The following is a 22,213-nucleotide window of genomic DNA, read 5'->3' as shown; positions in this document are numbered from 1 at the left end:
ATTTAAATAACGATTACATGAAAATACTTACCTATAAATATTGGGTATAACTCGTCCAAATTCCACGAATTTAATAATAAATCCATAATTCGTTCAACGATTTAAAGTAGGTTAAGATGATTTTTGTTTATAAGCAATCTTCATGTCATAAGACATTGCAAGCGAGACAAATTCACACTCAACAAAATATTTATTAACCTGTTAATAAATATCCTACAAAAAATAGTTTCACTGTAAACCGTCGCACTGAGTACACGTTCAACTATTGTTACAAACTATAATGATTTGATTTTTACAAAAAACTATTAAATCAAAAAAAAAAAACCAAGTACAAAAAATTTTTTAGATTAAAAAAGCGCCAAAGACAGTAAATATTAAGGAAAAAAATTTAATGTACTTGGTGTGCATTATAATTCACACTACTAATATCAATTTGAAAAACTGTGGGTAATCAAAGTATTCGAATGATGCACACCAAGTACATTAAATTTTTTTCCTTAATATTTACTGTCTTTGGCGCTTTTTTAATCTAAAAATTTTTGTACTTGGTTTTTTTTGATTTAATAGTTTTTGTAAAAATCAAATCATTATAGTTTGTAACAATAGTTGAACGTGTACTCGGCGCGACGGTTTACAGTGAAACTGTTTTTGTAGGATATCTCTTTTTTTTGTCAAGAATATATTAAGTGACATAATCACATATTTTATCAAAATTTTTAAATTCCAAATATGTACCCCTTAAATAATTCAGATAATTTTTTATTCATGAATTTTTGTAATAATTTAGTAACAAACGAAATTATTACAATACTTTTACTTTGAATGACTAGCGTGACTGACCAATGTGATATCTTTGTATTGTTTTTGAATTTTTTAATAGCTTCTATTGATAATATAATTTGTATCGTAAGGTAAAGTACCCAGTACTTGAACACTCATAAAAATAGGACTAGTACTTGAACAGACTTTTAGAATTGTTGAAATATAAAATCCGTATATTTATCATAAATAATATGCGCATGTTATAATTATTCAATGATACAATAATTTATTTCTGTAAATCATTATAGTTTGTAACAATAGTTGGACATGTACTCGGCGCGAGACACTGTCGTGTCTCCGGATTTGTTAACTATTAATAAATATTTTTTAAATATTAATAAATGTACTTTTGTCCCAAATAAATATTTATTAAATGTTAAAAAATATTTATTAAATGTTAAAAAATATTTATTAAAATTTAATAAATTAAATTATTAATAGTTAATAAATCCTTCTATCAGTGTAGTTTATGCTACTGCTGTCTTTTTCATTTGAGCTCTTTATATGATTATTGTTTCTACTAATGAAGCTTAAAGTCTAAATGATAGGTAAGTAATTAGTGGTTTATTAAGCTCCTCATTAGACGTATTAAAACTAATATATTTTCTTAAGGTATCTCAAAATGAAGCACAATTTTCAACGAATTCTCAATGAAAGCCGGTCTCTTTAGACACGATACGTCTGAAATATCATAGCTTTATATCCCTCGTCAGCTCACAGAATAACATGTGCAGGAATTACATACTTGAAATAAAAATTTCAAAAAATCTTAAAATTTAATGTCTAACATGTCAAAAACATCAATTATCTGTAGCTATCAGAGATGTAAATTTGTGTTGAAGATTTTATTTGTACCGGTATTTTTTTTTCTTCATTTAACTACTCTACTTTTGTGCAATCAGTGCTTAAATATATCAAAGGATGTTTTCACTGTGTTACTCCCCAAGCTACTCGTTTGTGAATAAATATTTTTAAAATCGTGGCTTGTTATTTTTTCTGTAATCCGTACACTTCAGAGTTTATTTTTGACAAAACAACTCAAAATATATAAATGTATTTTTGCGAAGCAATTGAAAAAAAAAAAAAAAAATGATAAAAAAATCAATAATTTACATTTTCGGATTTTTTTTGTCATTTGTTTTTACATCTAGAAAGAGCTAAACTATTTAGACACATTTCATTTTTAATAATTGGTATTATAATAGAAAATTTCTATTTTCCGATAATTTATTGTCAAAAATAAGATGGGCCCCACTTTCAAATGATTACCAAATATTGTCTCATTTTTCCAATACGAAAATTTAAAATCAAGAAACGAGTAGCTTATTAAAACCACTGTAGTGACTTTTATAAAACATAAAAAAATGATTTCAAGTAAAAGCAAAAATATAAAAGCTTTAAAATATATTCACTAAATTTAATATAATAGAGATGTGTATTCAACGATAAGTAAACATATTTATTTACTTTCTCTTATTTCTTAGCTTTGTCTTTTATGTTTCAAGGGATCTCTTACTTGGTTGTATTGTTGTAAAATAGAATGCAGATTTGCGAGAGTCTTCCGCATTGGCAAAGTTAGCTTTATGCTACCGCAGGGAACTACTGTGTTTCGATATCGGCAACGAGAAAGGTTTAGAATGAGAAAGAAAGAAGTTATGTGCAATCAATGTTCGATAGAATCTCAAGGATACGAGTGGATATTGATATTCAGGATGGAAAACAGCAAAGTATACTTATCTCAATGAAAATGCTCTGATAAAATCCAAGAAAAGAGACTTAAGATATAGAGAGATAACTTGCTCTTGCTTCACTACATTTTGAGACATTCACGAAAGATACAAAACCTATATAAGTTAGAGTTCAGAGTATGTGAACCGACGCATTGCTTTGCATATTGTAATGTACACGAATTTCCTCTTGAATTGCGTACAGAAAATATATCGCGTAATGTGATATATTCTTACTAAGTAACTTGTTTCTCTCTTATTTGTCTTTACAAAGACTGAAATATCTACTAAATTTTGCTTTACTTTATTAGATGTGTATATACTTATAAGTAATAATATCTCAAAAATTATTTTAATATCAAATACAAGCAGAAATTTAAGAGATGTTTCCTCGTGAACGAGTGACAACATTTGAAAATTTACTTCAAGTTCTTTAAGGGGGAACACCACTGTGACAATCGAAAAAAAGAGGTGATTTTCGGGAATTTTCTTGACAGGGAAAATAAAGGAATTTGGGAATCGGGTTTTTTTTATTTTATTAAGGGTACATCAAAGATTATTACCCTAAATTTTTATTAAAAAATATGTAATTATTACAAAGTTATTAACAATCTCGTCGAGCACTGGAGAAAATTTCCCCCCTCCTCGGTCGGTTCGATAACTCAAAAACAGATCATTTGAAAATAAAAACCCAAATTGCTTTTTAATCAGTAAGGATGTAGTTATCGTCGCACGTACGGAATTTGAAAAATTTTTATTTTAAAGATTTTTTTAGCCGGATTAAAACAGGGGAAAAAAAGCAGTAAGAATAGTGAGGAAATTTTTAATCAGTCGCCATTTTTTTTTTAAATTAAAATTTTCAAAATTCCGTACGTGCGACGGTTTAGTTGTAGTAGTGTGTCCATGCGTCCTTTTCTACTATTCTTCTAACCCCCTCTCTAGGAAAAAGACTATAGCGCTCTTACTTAAAGAAAAAGACATATGACTCAAACTAAGAGTGGAAATTCAAGGCCGAACATTAAAGGGTTAACAAATCAAATACAATAACTAATTTTTTACTTACTGAAGGTACGAAACAGAACATAAAATTTCTCATGTAAAAATTTCTTGAAATAAAAAATTCTCACAAAACAAAAAATTATAATTCAAAAATTTCTCAAAGATTTTATTATAACAAACGACAATAAAAATTAAATAAATATTCATTTAAGCTTGTTACCGTGTTGTGTGCCCTTTTATCATGGTTTTTGTGTGTGTTTATTCGACATTAGACCAACGCATAAGCTTGTTACCGTGTTGTGCCCTTTTATCATGGTTTTTGTATCTCTAATAACATTTCAAGTATCTCATCTTATATTTACGTGTTACGTAATACTCATTGTTTATTATAAAAGTATCTTAATTTCAATGCATCATGTATACGTCATAGAAAAATATAAAAGTATTTTTACGTTCTGCTTCATGACAAAATACGAATGCACAACTTAATCATTCAACTTATTTTTTCAAAGCCATGGTACTACTGAAAATGAGTGACGTTGGGAAGGAAGGAGGGTGTAAACTTGTTATTAACAACTGTAAAATAATTAATTTTTAAAGCAACTGCCTCAAAGTAAACGTCTCGCAAGTTCGCTACAATAATGTATAAACACGCAAGGGAGTTTTGTAGAAACTTCCGAATGAGAATTTGTAATGATGACGGTTAGATAAATCAGGAATAATTTCATAGTAGAAATTGATTACATGCCACTAGAAATATATTGTTTAACTTCGTATGCTTTTCACTGTTAGCTAGTGATTTTAATCATTGAGGTTGAAATTTATAAATTCATTAATTTCAATGGCCTTTATGATTATTATATGATGAATTTTTTTTTGTATATGATTAACACAATAATAATATTGATATATTCAAAAGTGCACATTTCATAACACTTATTCAATTTTTAATAGAATAGATTTTATTGATTACGATCAAAAAGCTTTAAGGTAGACGGCATTTTTCAATACGGTACCACAAGGGCAATTTTGAAGATAATAGAAAAAGTGTATTGATAAATCAAATATTTCGGGGCATAATTAAATCAAAAATTGAACAAATACATTAGGTTGTCCGTTATTTCCCAAGTTGATTTTTTTCTCGCTGCCGCCCCCTGGATTTTTAGTTTTTGACCTAAAAAAAATATCTTACATAAATAAGCTCTTAATTACCAAATTAAACCGTGCCCAAATCGAGTTACATTTCCCATTTAAATAATATGGGAATTTGGAACTTTTTGGAATTAATTTTTTTCCTTCGAAAAAAAATGCCACTACGACTATGATCGATACATATTCTGATGGGAAATTGAATGTTTTACAAAAAAGTTCTCTTATAATTTTTCGATAAAATCAATCTTTTAAAAGTTATTTGTGGTTTAAGTTGTGTATATAGTTATTATCATAATTTTTCAGTTTTGCTATTAAGTTTCATGTGTTATAGTCATTTATTTCATCTATAAATGTTTCAAAAATTTTATCAAAAAGATTAACAGTTACAGTAACGTTAACAATGCGATGTATCGAATACATTCTTAATAGTATTGCCGCAAATATGTATTTTTTCTGTCTCTATTCACATTTATTTGTTAAGCAATTTTTAGTCGGATTATGATAAGTATTTTTGTTTTTATAAATAATTTGCACTAAATATTATTTTTATTTTTTTTCATGAGTTAAAATGTTGATGTATCTTGAATTAATCAAAGCGCTCTTTCGGCTACATAGTTACAATTGTAAATTAGTAACGATGTCTAATTTTTCCAAACAATCGTTATTGGTAGCTCATGTCTCAAAGTTAATCTCTAGGAAATATTTATTTATGTTGAATCAAACAAAAAATTTAATCGAATCTGAATTAATGAAAATTAATTTATTTAATAAGAAAATCAATATCTTTTTTTTTTGTAAATTGATAATTTTATTATCTAAATTAACTATATAGCGTTTAGGGGGAATTAAAATCGAAATTTTCATCACATTTTAACGCTTCAAGATAGTTGAATTCTGCAAGGCATATTTCAAGAAAATTATGAAATTTTTTTTTATAGAAAAATAAATATATTAATAATTCACCACCAAAATTTCAGATCAATTCACCACACCGTTTTTGAGTAATCAATTTTCAAAATTGTATTATTTACACGCAGAGGTATAGAGAGATAGTAAAGTTAGTATAATAGTATATTACACTACAAGGGCCGAAAGTTGAATTGTCGGCCCTGCGCGTCATTATGCCCGAGGCGAAGCCGAGGGCATAATGACGCGCAGGAACGAGATTTAAACTTTTGGGCCATGTAGTCTATACGATTTTTCTTTATAGCCGGTCGAAAGTACGTTATTAATATTACTTTTTTTAATTTTAAATATTGATAAGTATGTTTTTGATGCCTGCCCCGACATTTGCGGCACGAGCGAAGTGAGTGCTGCTGGTCGTGGGGGCAGGCATCAAATACATTCGAAGAGTCGAATCTGGTCATATTTTTTAATACACTGAGAAAAAAAAATACTTTATTAAGAAAATTTTCTTGATACAAGAATTCATGCTCTTGAAAATTTTCAAGAATATATATTCTTAGCTCAAGAACTTGTTAAATTGATTGAAACAATTTTTACTTAATTTAAATAAAGCTATTCTCTTATTTATCTATTATTTAAAGATAAATATTGATGTTTATCAAAGATGTATTCATTTTCATTAGTTTAACAAATTATATTAGTTATTATAAAATTTATAATACAAAACATATTATAAGTTAAAAACTCTTATTGCCTTTTTTATCGTTTTCATTTTCAATTGAATGATCACAATTATTAATAATACTTCCATAAAAAACACAGTTTTCAAACTTGATATTAGAGCAATTAAAAATTGTATCTCCACTAAATATACAGTTTTGATAATTCATAATTTGATTATTCAAATTTAAATTTGTAGATAAGCATTCTAACGATAGTTTATTGGTAGGAGTATTGAATTGACTTTAATAGTACTTTGATATTAAATTAACAGATGGCAAAACAACATTGATAATTATTTTTAAAGTTAGAGGTAGCAACAGAAATGACAGCGGTTAACAATTTGTTATAGCGACAGAATAAATAGTCCCTAGTTACGAGTGTAATTATGCATGAGAAATTCTTTCCTCCCTCTGTTACAGAGGGCACGCGTGTACTTCTCACAGGGAGTAAATGTTAAACTTTCATCCCTACTAGTAGGAACGAAAGTACGTTCTTTCGACTGAGGTATGAAGAAAAATTATTTGCATCACTCGAGTAGTACGGAAGATTTCATACTAAGTTTACCATCTCTCTATAACTCTGCGTGTAAATTATGAAATTTATCTTTCAAAAAAAAATTTCATAACTTTTTTGAAATATGCCTTGCAGGACCCAGCTACTTTAATCATTTTTCGTTTTACGTGAAGTGATTTATTTAGGTCAAAAAAAGCCAAAGCAGTTTTTTCACCAATTAAATACCACAGATGGTTTTTGAATTTGTGCAATACTGCCTCAGAAACTTTTTTATCAGTCGTCTTGTATTGATACACAGTCTTGATATAATTTAAATCGTGGTATGGAACTGATGCTGCAAGAGGTGCCACAAACCAAAATTACACATAAATAAATACTAATCTGATAAAAAATTTAACTTGACTCAAGAGCAATAATTTTGAACCAAGACCACCATTTTGAAGAAAAAGAATTTCTTGTCAAGGGGAAAAATTCTCGAGTCAAGATATATTTCTTAGTTCAAGAAAATTTTCTTGATTTAAGAATTTTTCTTGTTGACTCAAGAGTGTCATTTTCTTCAAAATGGTGTTCTTGGTTCAAGATCCTTGATCTTGAGTCAAGTTAAATTTTTTATACGTGTATGAATGAACAAATCTCTAAAAGATTTTGTTGCGTTTCAAGATTGCGTTTCAACTTGAAAATGTCTTGAAAAATATATATTTTCAGCGAATAAATTGCTTTTGACATCTATCGTGCATGGTAAAATGCACCTGGCTTGTAAAATTTGATTTCATCGGCACTCTAAAAATGCGACTAAAAATTGCTTAACAAATAAATGTGAATAGAGACAGAAAAAATACATATTTGCGGCAATACTATTAAGAATGTATTCGATACATCGCATTGTTAACGTTACTGTAACTGTTAATCTTTTTGATAAAATTTTTGAAACATTTATAGATGAAATAAATGACTATAACACATGAAACTTAATAGCAAAACTGAAAAATTATGATAATAACTATATACACAACTTAAACCACAAATAACTTTTAAAAGATTGATTTTATCGAAAAATTATAAGAGAACTTTTTTGTAAAACATTCAATTTCCCATCAGAATATGTATCGATCATAGTCGTAGTGGCATTTTTTTTTGAAGGAAAAAAATTAATTCCAAAAAGTTCCAAATTCCCATATTATTTAAATGGGAAATGTAACTCGATTTGGGCACGGTTTAATTTGGTAATTAAGAGCTTATTTATGTAAGATATTTTTTTTTAGGTCAAGAACTAAAAATTCAGGGGGCAGCAGCAGGAAAAAAATCAACTTGGGAAATAACGGACACCCTAACGTACATACAAATTAATTAATATAAATTTTAAGTTTTTTTTTTTTTTTTTTTTTTTTTTAATAAATAGAGCATCAAATTTAGCACCAAAAATAAATTTTGATGCTTGAATAAGATTCAATGCATGATGAGCAAGTGCTAGCTTGAGAAACCTAAAAAAAAAATTATAAAAGAAAAAGATCATTTTAAAGAATTTGATTGTTCAAATAAAGCAGAAAAAATGATGATTTAGTGTTTTTTGTTTGTTTAAGTATAGTTATTTTCGATATGTATGCGCAAAGATAGGTATTTTGGTAAGCTTGAGGTGACGTCACGAGGCTGAGAGTATGAGTGCATTCTCAACAAAACCGAGTACGTTGTTATCGATCGAGCGAAGCGAGACCAGATAAAAAGTACGAGGTTTTGTTGAGAATATATTTATAATCTCAGACGAGTGTCATCACTTCAAGTTTATTACCAAAATGCCAACCTTTGCGGATTTGTATCGAACAAAATTTTTGTAATAGCAACGGCGAAACTCGGATTTGAGAGGATGCAAATAAAATTTTATTCATTTATGAACTGCCACACGTAAATAAATGACAAACTAAAATATTAGTAAAATTGTTTACAAGAATCGACTTGTCGCAAAGATTTTTTTTTCGATTCATACTCTCCCTGGCGGACGATTGTAGAAATAAACGAAACTAAATATCCTATAGTGCTTTTTAGCATCCATGCGGGAATGTAGAGACAGATAGAGAGCGTGATGTCACTCATCGATACATGTGCGTGAAAAGTAGACTCAACTATAGATGTCCAGATATCATTTATTTTACCCCTCCTAACTATAGCTCGAAAATCCAAGTTTCGCGGTTGGTATTAGAAAAAATCTTTTTCGATTCTAGAACGTTTCTGCTTGATGCGAAACAATTAAATTCTTCAAAATGATCTGTTTTGTTTATGATTTCTTTACGTTAAGCGAATTAATTTTTTTATCCATTAAACTTTTATTATTTCAAAAGAAAATCCGAACATAATGGGAGTGATAAAATTATAAATAGTATATTATGACCCAAGGCGTAGCCTCGGCCATCATATCACATACGTCAGGGCATCTAACATTCTGGTCGTGGGTTGTATACTATTTTTCTTGCTCTCCAGCCGAAAGTACGTAACCCCAGGGAAAGGGTTTTGCCGGGGGTGAGGTGGGCGCCGCCCGACTTTTGCAAAGCCGAGGCGAAGCCGAGGTTTTGCTGGTCGGGGCGGGCATAATAAAAAAGTAAAAATTAATAAATAAAAAAAAAATGTTATTTTAAAGTTTACTAACAAATGCTCTGATTAAAAGAGATAACATGCACAGAACTCGTCACAAATATTTAAACTCGATTTAATAAAAAAATTAATTTTTTTAAGTTGATTAAAAATTAGTTTTTAATTAGACGGCTAAGAAAGATTGAAATTAAATTATCAGAAGCTTGTAGAGTACATGGATTGTTTTATAAACATTGCTTTACTAGCTGTCAAAATATAAAAGAAAGCAAATAAAATTTACAAAACTTTTATATTAGTTTCTAAAATTTTTATATAAATTATTTTTGCTGTATTATTATTAAATAGTTCATTAACAATAATCTAGTTAGAAATTATTTTTATTTATTTGACATTTTTTGGTTAGTTTCTGCGCTGACACGTTACATACAGACGATGTTGTGACTGTTATATACAGTTGAAACTCGCTGTTTAGGCCGGTCGCGCCACAAAAATACGAAAGAAAGCGAGGTTCTATGCTGCCGGCCAGAAAATATGCGTAGCGCACATGCGTTAGAGCAGGCCATAAAAGTTGCTCTTCCTGGAGTAAAGTGCGTCCAGGAAGAGCGTACTTTCGGCTAGGAGAGCAAGAAAAAATATTTGACCTTGACAAGTTAAAAGTAATGCACAACCTTCGATGCCCCGCGTTATTTATTTATTTATTTCTTTTATTTAAACCCAACAGCCCAGAGGGCCAATAACAGGGTTACTCAATAAATACAGAGTTGAAGATAGTAACAGAGTATGAAGAATATTATATAATATAATATACAATGTCTCTATATAAACCAATGCTTTAATTCTTAAATGCTAATTATTCCCTTAAATTAATTAATTAATCAGTGTATTCAATGTTTTTACCAGAAGCTAAAGGAAAGTAAAAAATAAAATAAAAAATAAAATAATAGAAACAAAACATAGTTACTCATTCTTAGAGATGATTTTGATAAGCTTACATTGTTGAATTCTTGGTGATGCTAGTGTGCCAGACACTGAGAGTATGTAGTATAATCAGCCAGGCTGAAAGGTTTATTAATTTTATATTTATTTATATATTTATTTGTCATTCATTTATCAACAATTTTTACTTAATATCAAATAACTCTGAGGAGAAAATACTACTGTTAAGCCAAGTTTCAATAAGAATGTAAACATCATAATCAATGATAGAAGTGTAATATAATACATAACGTAATTAGACTTAAGTCCTCTAGCATTCTGGTAATAGATATAATTTTGCTTGTGCGAGGTATTCAAAAATTGAAGAATTGAAGTATTGAAGAGCACTCTATTCCTGTCCCTGACGAGGAGGAGGCTTGCTAAGGATGATCGTCCTGCCACGCCTCGTCACTAGACAAAGATTGTTCTCCCCATCCGCAATATGACGCTGAAGTTCCTCCCGAGTGTCCTTGTGCTGCTGTTGTTGTCTTCGGATTCGATCGTGCGTTATTATCACGTTGTCCAGGTTGAGATTGAGATCCGGAAGAAGTTGCCTGGCTTTTTTGGCCCTTATGAAGTTCTGGGTTATTAAATCAGGGTGGCTTGTGTTAGAAAACATAATTTTCAGGGGTCTCGGTTTTTTAAGAGCCGGAGAATATTTACCGATACGGAACTGCGAAGAGGGCACACCAACATCACGAGCCGAACAGAATTTGTTGACAAGAACTGAGTCCGCTATAGATCTAGACTCAATATCCATGTGCGCAGATTCAGGAAAGTTGAATAGTATAACGTTGTTACGCCTAGTAAGCCGTTCCTCAATTTCTTCAAAGATGAATTCCTCATCACCCTGTGGCAGATTTCCAGATGCATTTATTTTATCCGTGTTAATATTAACTTTTTCTTCCAGTGTAATTACCCTGTCACCAAGGGCACGATTCTCAGCTTCAACCTCTGATAATCTTTCACTGATTAATTTACTTAGAACATCAACACTTCCCTGAACTTTGTTTATTTTTGCTCTGATTCTGGTTTCAATCACTGTATTTTCCTCGCGGATGAGTTTACGGAGATCATCGTGGGAAAAAGATTTTTTGATGCCACAGCAACGCTGAAATCCACCATTAGGTAACACATTTGTAGACTTGGCACAGCTTGGATGATAGGTTGCAAGGCATACTTGGCAATTTACGCTGTCCGTTGCAATGTTACCAGAGCAACCACGGCATACACGTGACATTTTATGTTGTGTATTTTGGGTATTTATTTGTTTGTTAACAACCCAGACTGGGCTAATAAAATGAGATGTGGGTTGAACTATCATTCATTAGATGGCGCTAAATGATAGAGGCTGTGGCGGTCTGAGCGCCTCGACGCCACAAATGGCCAAGCCTGGTACTAAAATACGCCTCGAAGCCATCATCAGCCAACACCGGAATCAACATGAGTGGCGCCAACGTACCTGACTAGAACTAAATTATTATTATTATTATTACAACTAACCGACGCTACAGCTATAGCGTTTCCAAAGAGAAATTATTAATAACTAATTGTTATCTAATAACTAATTATTATTTAATAAAATACATTTGATTAATTTACATATCTGTGTGAATTATTGTAGTGGTAGTAAACTAACCCCCTACAAGGCTTTATCGATCGATGTATAGTCAATAGTCGCCACTAGTGCGCTAGTAGGACACAGGTGACAGCACCTCACACTATACCACTTACTTGACGCGTGATTGCTATTATTATTATTATTATTGATTGGTTCGATTAATAAAATTAGCAATAATAATGCTCAATAAATTGCCCAAGCTAATCCTTGTATATAAAAATGAGCACTGGTCAACTAAATGCACTTGTATACCAAAATTATGCAATTATATACACTAATTAATACCGTAAGCAATAGATTTGCAGGAGCACAACAAAGACACGTACTCACTCTGTCGCCATCTTAGCTTATGAGGCGTGGAATTATTTGTCAAAATAACATAACCGCGTGTTAACAAAATTATCCATAAACAAATTATATACAACAAATTCGTCTTATTAAATGGTAGTAATAATTCTGTTGAATTTTCACAGAAACGTAAAATTTGTAATTGTCAAAAATTTATAAAAATATATTGTTTATTTTGTCTACATTATATTTTAAAAATGTTTTTTTTTTTTATTTTTTTGTTTTTATGTAAAGTTTGTTCATAAATGAAAACTCTTAAAATTCAGTGAGCACACACGGCACTTCGTCTCCCTTTTTGCTACAATGAATTCGCGTTTGCATTCACGTCAAAAATACTCGGTACTTTTCTACCAGAGGAAAATATTGACAACAACACATTCATATTTGTGTTATGTACGATTAAAAAAAAATAATATAGAAACGCGACACTAAAAGTAAAATTGAAAAAAATAAAATGCAAAATATAAAGATGGAAAAAGTTTAACAAAAAGGAGAAAAATTTAAAGGAAAAGAAAAGGTGGACAAAAAAAATCAAATACTCTTAAGATGTATGTTTCTCCGGGTCACGGGAGACGTCGACTCTTTGACACGAGTTGTCGACTAAATGTGATGTCATGAGAAATAAGAGAAATGAAAAGAAAAAAAAAACGCTGCGTCAACAAAAATCTGGGTAGGAATTCTTTAGGATTTTATGTTTACAGTGGTCGTTCGTAAAGGCCATTCCCGCATTTCCGCACGGCAAAAGCTCCTCTATGTTTGTTTCATGTCGTAACCATTTGGTCACCTGCTATCAAGAGAATGAGACGACATGCTGTAATAATAATAGTGATAATGATGATAAAAATAACAAAAATTTTTAAATATTTTCGGGATTTTTTTACGTTCATACCTTAACGTTGTGTATATTTATGCTCTTCACTAAATTATATAATGCATTGGCGTGAACATTATATGGGATTTATTTAGTCTGATGTTTTGTTAGGGTTTCATCAGAGTCATTTTATTATACAATTACACTACGAAATATCTACCTGTCAAGTACTTTTACGGCTTTCTCTATCAAATCCTTTAACAATCACAGTTTTGGTAATTTTATTGACTTCTGTTTTGTCATTTTGACAAACTAAAAGTGATTATGATTAATTTGATATTCAGAAGATTAGTGAAAGTGTGAACTTTTTCTTGTTCTTTTGAAGTATTGGAAAAAATTGTCACAATAAGGGTATAATGCCGTGATATTGTTTGTGTAAGCTCAAATAAACTGAAAGAGATTAAAAAAAAGTACATTATTTTCTTTAAAATTTCACGTTTGTTTCAAGAATTAAAGACGTTGAATTTTAATTCAATAAATTATAATTTTGCGTGAAGAGTAGAAAGTTTTTGATCTAAGAATTTTACTTTTCAATGAAATACTTTCTTATCAATTTCCATTCGCGAAATATATTTCTCTCAAGAATTACCGTGAAAAATAATTTTGATGTGGCAAATTTTCATATCTGGCTCTATAAATGGTCTGATTTATAGCCTAAGAGCCAGTGAACGGCAGATTTGACATATTTTAGGAAAGCCTTAAATTTCCTTAGCGAGTCTGTTGTACCTACCAACCATGAAATGGGGGCTAGCTAAGCGCGGTCGCGGTGGCCTCAGCTACACTCAGGTGCGACAAGTATGAAAATTTCATGAACTAAAAATATATTTTAGGAAAGCTGCCGTTTGGATATGTTAAAATATACTATTATAGCTATCTAAAATAGAAATGGCAGACGATTATCACGGTTCTAGAGTGGTGGCAGATATTTTAAAAATTTCAAAAAAAAATTTTTTTCAAAATTATTTTAGGAAACTTGAAATTTATATATGTTATTCTTTAAAGTTTCAAAAGCTTATACTTATGAAGGCAGACCTTTACGTCGGTTCTTTTGACCTGGCAGATAGTAACATCCTACAAAAAACAGTTTCACTGTAAACCGTCGTGCCGAGTACACGTTCAACTATTGTTACAAACTATAATGATTTGATTTTTACAAAAAACTATTAAATCAAAAAAAAAAAAACCAAGTACAAAAAATTTTTTAGATTAAAAAAGCGCCAAAGACAGTAAATATTAAGGAAAAAAATTTAATGTACTTGGTGTGCATTATAATTCACACTACTAATATCAATTTGAAAAACTGTGGGTAATCAAAGTATTCGAATGATGCACACCAAGTACATTAAATTTTTTTCCTTAATATTTACTGTCTTTGGCGCTTTTTAATCTAAAAAATTTTTGTACTTGGTTTTTTTTTTTTTGATTTAATAGTTTTTGTAAAAATCAAATCATTATAGTTTGTAACAATAGTTGAACGTGTACTGGCGCGACGGTTTACAGTGAAACTGTTTTTGTAGGATATCTCTTTTTTGTCAAGAATATATTAAGTGACATAATCACATATTTTATCAAAATTTTTAAATTCCAAATATGTACCCCTTAAATAATTCAGATAATTTTTATTCATGAATTTTTGTAATAATTTAGTAACAAACGAAATTATTACAATACTTTTACTTTGAATGACTAGCGTGACTGACCAATGTGATATCTTTGTATTGTTTTTGAATTTTTTAATAGCTTCTATTGATAATATAATTTGTATCGTAAGGTAAAGTACCCAGTACTTGAACACTCATAAAAATAGGACTAGTACTTGAACAGACTTTTAGAATTGTTGAAATACAAAATCCGTATATTTATCATAAATAATATGCGCATGTTATAATTATTCAATGATACAATAATTCATTTCTGTAAGTTTTTTCAATTATATATCAGAACAATTATATTTTAGTTAGCCGATAGATGCTATTTTTTTCATGAAAAAGGTATACCTTAACCGTATACTAAACCGTAAACCGAACAATCAGTAAAAAAAACCGGTATATCATCGTTTTAAGTAAAAAACATTGTACCACCTAATGAATAGTCTTTTCTAAAAAATACGTATTTTTTGCAAAGACATAAGCTATGATTTTTATATTAAATTTTAGCGTCTAACTATACCTCCAGATTTTCAAAGTGGTACCCAAAACTTGAACAAGCTGGGGCCGTATAATTTTAACAGCACTCTCATCTCTAATAGGTTTATAAACGAGTGATCAGCATTATGGTTTTTATTAATTACTGCAAATTTAATGAGTTTTATAGCTAAAAATTTGTGTATCTTTGTCATTCATAAAAAATGTAATTAAAAAAATTAAATACAAATATTTCTCATTTTTAAATGAACATATTATATATTGATAGTATTATTTTGAATATTAAACAAAACAAAATATGTTACAATTCTTTTGATATTTCCATATATATTTTATTAGCTCAACTACTGGGTCCTTTACCTTACATATAAACTATCACTACAGTTAAGATTTTTAAAATACAGTGGTAATGGTTTTGCGGCTCTACCTACTGTCGTATGTCAAAATTCTAAACTAAATACCAACTACTTATGAGCGCTAAGTTTAGTATATTTAGTATACTAACTACTGATGGTAGAATAACAGGTTAATAAGTAGTGCCAACTTCGAAATAACAATATTCGCCCTAAATTTGTAAAATCTCTCGTAGAATCGAAAACAGGCGCAAGCAAAAATTTTCAAACTTGAGATATATTAAACAATTGTTAAAACCCAATAATTTTTTGTAATGTATGCATAATTCGTTAAAAGAAACTTATTAACAATGGTCTAAAGTGTTATTCTCTTAGCAATAATAGAAAAATATAGAGCTAAATATATGAGGAGGTTATGTTGACATATGATTAGAGAATAGAGACACAGTGTTTCTCGCCATATGTTGGACATGTACTCGGTGCGAGACACTGTCGTGTCTCCGGATCTTTCTTCCCCGCGAGTATTAGTCCCTCGGCTAAAGAGGAAAGCCCGTATGCACTTTTAGGTCCCCGGGTTCTGATAACTAAGATTTACGTATTTTTAGCCGAGGATTATAAAAAACTAGGTTATTTTGCTCGTCGATGGTAAATTTAATTGTTAATAACAATTTAATTGTTTAAACTGCGATAACTCAGGAACAGCTGATTTGACGGGGAAGTTGATAACAAAAAAAATGTTTAGAATTTAAAAACCAACAAAAAATGGTTTAATAAATTTTTCGATAAAATTAATATTTTTGGAGGTATCGCGAAAAATGACAAGTAGCGGTTGGGCCTCTCTCTCGCACGCACGCATCCCATTGACTCTATCGACAAACGACAAGCAAAAAATAATTAGAAGCTCGGTGTTCATCAAAAAATGAAAGATGAACGCGATGTGTACCTTAAATAAACACATTCTAGAGTGTCAAAAAATTAATGTGAGTTTAATCCACCATAACCGGAGATTTTCAGCTAATTTTACAGAATTTTGGCTTTTAAAAATTCATTCCTCGTTGTCCACTGAAAATTAAGAAAAAAAAACTTAAGTAAATTATAGAGTACACTCTACAAAAGATTTTCAGACACATAATCAATCGATCCACCTTATGGACACGAAGAAACAGCCCCATATGTGGCGATTTTCAGCTCATTTTGTTGAAGTTTGACTTTTAAAAATCGTTTAATTATGGGTATGGGAATCTTCTGTAGAGTGCATTTTATGATTTCCATGAGTTTTTTGTTCTTCATTTCTTGTGGACACCGAGGAATGAATTTTTAAATGATAAAATTCTATCAAATGAGCTGAAAATCGCCACATATAGGGCTATTCTACGTGTCCATGGGGTGGATCAATTGATTATGAGTCTGAAAATCTTTTGTAGAGTGTACTCTATACTTTCCTTAAGTTTTTAACTTCCCGCTAAGAAAATCGAAGATTTTTAAAAATCGGGAAGTTATTGGTTTTACCCCGTTTTTCGAAATTCGAGTTTTCATCAGATCTCGACGTTTTGAAGTCCTAGGAAGCTTCCCTGACTACTCCCGCGAGGTTGTCACTATGCCTGTATGTGTGTGTGTGTGTGTGTGTGTGTGTGTGTGTGTGTGTGTGTGTGTGTGTGTGTGTGTGTGTGTGTGTGAACCGCTTATAACTTTTGAACAGCTGACTCGATTTTATCGCGGTTGGTCCCATTTGAATGGGCTTGGCCAAACTTAAATTTTGAGTATAATTTGGACCGATTCGGATCAGTAGATTTTGAGAAATCTTAAAAAAACTAAGAAAAAAAATTTTTTCAAATGTGGTTTTTTTTGGATAACTTTTAAACGGCTGCACCGATCGATTTCAAAAACTAATCAGCTCTAGACAATAAAATACCACGTTGATCGCCATTAAGCTGGTCGAAATCGGTTGGTTCGTTCGAGAGATATCGTGAACGAAAGAAAACCGAAAAAAGTGTTTTTTTGGGATTACTCCGAAATTTTTGGTTTGATCAATCAAAACCTGAGAATAACTTATGTGAAAATCGGTTTATCCATTCAAAAGTTATTGCGGTTTGAAAATTCCGAAAATAGTGTTCTACACGGTGAGAAATTTCTGTAGAAATTTACTATGCATACATAATAAGACTGAACCTTAATGACTCAATTCAAAATATTACCATAAAAATTTAACAATATCATATTGTACCAATCAATATTTACTAGGGACCATAGTAAATTTGACCATGCAACTGTTACATAAACATATATAAAAAATTTTCGTAAACTGACAGAACAAAAACTTTTAGTGTGCTTAAAACTTTTCATTATAGTTTCATAGTAAAATTTCTGTTGCTCAGTCGACAATAAAAATTTATAAAAAAGTTTCACATTTAGTCACGTGTACTCGGTTTAAATTTAAAATTGTGACTATGAAATTTTCAAATGTCCCATAGTAAACGTATGCGCGTCAGTCGCGACGCGCGCTCTTTCATTTTTTCGTGCTGCTTTGTTTTATCAACATAAGTCTACAGACGCTATCAGTAGTGGTTAACGGTGTTATGAAAATTGCAATAAACATTAAGTTTTAAATAAATATTAGTTTATAAATCCATCAACACATGAATAGTTAATGAAAATTTGTAAGATTCATAAAAAAAAAAAAAATTAGTGAGCCTCACAGACATAAGGTCACAATAGAAGTGAAACTTTTTTAAGCCGCTTTAAATAAATAAACAGATCAATATATATAAATATATATTATAGCATTTCATTTATTCTCAAACAAAATAAATTTATTGGATTAATTATTCGGTTTTTAAGAATTAAAACAATTACACATTTTTTAATTAAAATTTAAATGAATTTATTTCTAAGAATATTATGTTTACAACAAATGTAAGTTTTATTTTTCCTTTTTATTTTTTAGAATTATCATCTTATTTATTCTTCATTATTACTTGAATTATCAACAAATGTTATCAGCGGCTTGTGATAGCTAAAATGTGAAATAAATATTTTTGTCTGTATTCTATTTAAGTATCTCGAAAAAACCGCATCTATTGTTGTCCCATGTTTTGTCGTTGGTTCATTTGGATTATTATTTATCGCTAAATCAAATTTGGTCTTTAAAAAATCAACCAAAACGGCCGATGACTCCGATGAAAAATTTACGTTAAAATCTCCACTAAGGATTATAGGTTTTTTTTCTAAGTCTTGATTAAGTTCTTCCGCAACAGCAGCCGAAAATGGTAGTAGTGCACGATGAATAAATTTTATTATGTTTGTGATATACTTATTCGGTGATATATAAATTGATACTAGTAAAATTGACTGGCCATTTTCCGTTGTACATTCAGCGGCACAGATTTCTCCTACAGCACTGAGTTGTACTCCAAGTGCCTGTATATTATGTACTGAAATGTCCATTGATGGTGTTACAATGTGTGTTGTATCGTTATCATTTTGATAAATAGCTCCACCTCCAGATCTTATATTAGGGCGTTTCTATTTAACTACACAATTAAAATTAGGAATGGAAATGTCTTCATCATTATGAGTCCACGTTTCAGACAAAAGTAGAATATTTGAATTAGCAGCTACTTTGTCGATAATGTCATTGTTATGGGCTTGTAAACTTTGAATATTCAAACTATAAATTGACAAACCAGGCTTTTTAGTGATAAATTCAAGTAATTGTGATTCTAATGTCACTAATGGGTTTAATGACAGTCTTTGAAGCTCAAGTTTTAACGGACGAAGTGCAGCTGGCTCTGTTCGCCCATGATAAAAAGTAGCCGTATTATTTTTTGTAACGATATATAATTTCCCGTGAAAAAATATTCTGATCAGGCTTGATATGAGCTGATAAGGCCATATAAAAATTTTTGATATGTTCATATCTGGCCTGATATGATCTGATATGTCCATATTTAATTTTTGATATGTCCTGATATGGCCTGATATGAAAATTGGCCATATCAGGCCTGATCAAGCCTTATCAATTTGATATGTCTATATCAGACTTGATATAGCTTGATATGCTCATATCTAATTTTACATTATTTTTTAATAGGTCCTGATATGCCCTGATATAACCTTATAAAGTTATATATACTTTGATAAACTTGAAAAAAAAATCCCTGATCAGGGTTGATATAACTTGATATGGATTCATATGGTCTGATATACTCATACCCTTACCAACACATAAGTAGTCTTATGTACTCATATAAAGGCATACCCGAATAAAAAAAACTATTTATCATTATATATGATTCATATCTAATTATATAGAAGCATATGTAATTCATTTATAATTATATAGATGTATATATAATTCATATAAAATAATATATGAATCATATAGAATTCTATATAATTTTTTTTACTCCAGTGAGTATTTTGTGATTACCATAAAACATTCTCTTTTTCTATCTAAGAGTCTGTTACTCCAATGATTAACAATCTTTTAATATATAGTATTTTTCGGATGAAATAATAGGAATTAAAAAAAAAAATTTAATTTCACAAAAATTATTAGTTTTGTCAAGTTCAAAAATTGTTAGCCAGGCCCTCCAGCAATATATAGTTCCATATACTAAACAAATAATTCCATTAAAATTTAAGCTTTCAATTCTCATTTTATCTCGATTATTTTTTTAATTTCAAAGAAATTATAAATTTTAAAGCAACGAAGTACCTGAACAATATATCGTAGAATCATTTTTGCGATTTCATGTATACCTAGATAATTTTATAAATCTACATATAGATACCATTATTATATAAATATTGACAGTTAATAATTAATAAATTAGATAAAAAATGTTGTTCACTACGAATCGATCATGTATACGATTCGCATTACTTGTAGTTATAATAAACTTTATTCTTCAAGTAAGTCTCTTAGGTAAACGGGTAGTGAATTAGTCTTTCAATCGGTGGTCCCCGGTTCGATTCCTACTCGCGCTGATTTTTTTTTCCTATGGAAATAATTATACATAATTATATAGGACCATTTTTCATTTATAATTATGTAATATAATGATATATAATTTTTTTTACCGGGGCGGGTACATAGTCTGATATACTTATATCAAGGCATATATAGTCTGATATGGCCAATTTCCATATCAGGCCTGATATGGACGGTTTATATCAGGCCTGAAATAGTCTGATCAGAAAATTTTTTCACGGGTTTTCAATCGTAGTAACTCTCGATAAAGCAACCTACAATAATTATCATTTACTTACCAGGATTAAGAAAATATAATGATGAAATTATTAACACGAATGTATAAACAGGAATTGAGAAATTTATATTTGAGTCAACACGTGTAAATATATATACACCCCACTATACCCCAAAACTATTTACACAAAATAATTAAAAAATATAATGAAAAATAATTTTCCAGGAATAAATTTTAATATATATATCAAATAAGTGTATTTTTCATGTATTTATAAGTATTTACGTATTAATTTATGCATATATCTGTACTAAAACGTTTTAAATAAGAACGGTTTGCGACAGCTGATATACGCATATACATATAGCTGATATACGCATATACATATAATATATACACACACATTATATATATACATAAGTAACGTGGTGGAATTACGACGCACGCGCACTGCACTCGTCCACTCTACTTGACTCTCCTTAACTCTCCCCACTCTTTAAAATATATAAGGCTTGCTCGGCTTGCTATACAAGCGATTCCCCCACTCGCCTACTCTAAACTTTCACTCAATGCTTCTCCTCTAGTGCTACTTCCCCTTTTCCGCCTCAAATCGTTCAATTTTACCCTCCGTAAAGAAGTTTCACTTCAATAATAAAATATTTAATAATTTACCATGAAAAATTAAAATGAAAACAAACATTTGATGGTTAACCTGCAACCGACACTTCTAATAATAATAAAAAATAATTTAAAAGTTATATATTGTGTTTATAATTATTCATAATAAAATTAACTGCTAAAATAAATCATACGTTCATTGTTAAAAATGAAAAAAAAAATAAAAAAAACTATATTTTAAAAAAATATTTTTAAAAATTATTGCAAACAAAAAAAATCTTGTTTGGTTTGATAATTTTTTTGATTGCTAAAAACATTTTTTACTCTAAAATTTTTTATTTTTTACAAACGTTTTCTTATTTTTTTTGCTATAGTACATTCGGAAATTTAAATTATTGCATATTTCATTTTACTATGGTACATTTCAATTTCTACCATTTACTATGTCTGATTTCATTTGTTTCGGAAATTACTATGGGCCATTGTAAAATTTTATTCTGAGTCAATAAGGTTCACTAGTAATATGCACCATTGTAATATCTAAAATCCATGCAGAATAAAAAATAATGGAAATTTCTCACCGTGTATGAAACTTCTATCAGACTTTTGAGCTGGGAAAGCTCAAATGCATAGAAATATCATCTCTTT

The 22,213-nt window shown here is 29.8% G+C and overlaps 1 protein-coding gene across 3 annotated transcripts in view; it reads right to left on the bottom strand.

Moving 5' to 3' along the window:
• The window catches only part of LOC123269956 (protein madd-4), a 257,068-nt gene that overhangs the window by 128,391 nt on the left and 106,464 nt on the right, over window positions 1-22,213 (bottom strand). The window lies entirely within an intron of this gene.

Source organism: Cotesia glomerata, linkage group LG7 (genome assembly GCF_020080835.1).
Source record: "Cotesia glomerata isolate CgM1 linkage group LG7, MPM_Cglom_v2.3, whole genome shotgun sequence".
Lineage (NCBI taxonomy): Eukaryota > Metazoa > Arthropoda > Insecta > Hymenoptera > Braconidae > Cotesia > Cotesia glomerata.
This window is presented reverse-complemented; position numbering and strand designations above follow the sequence as displayed.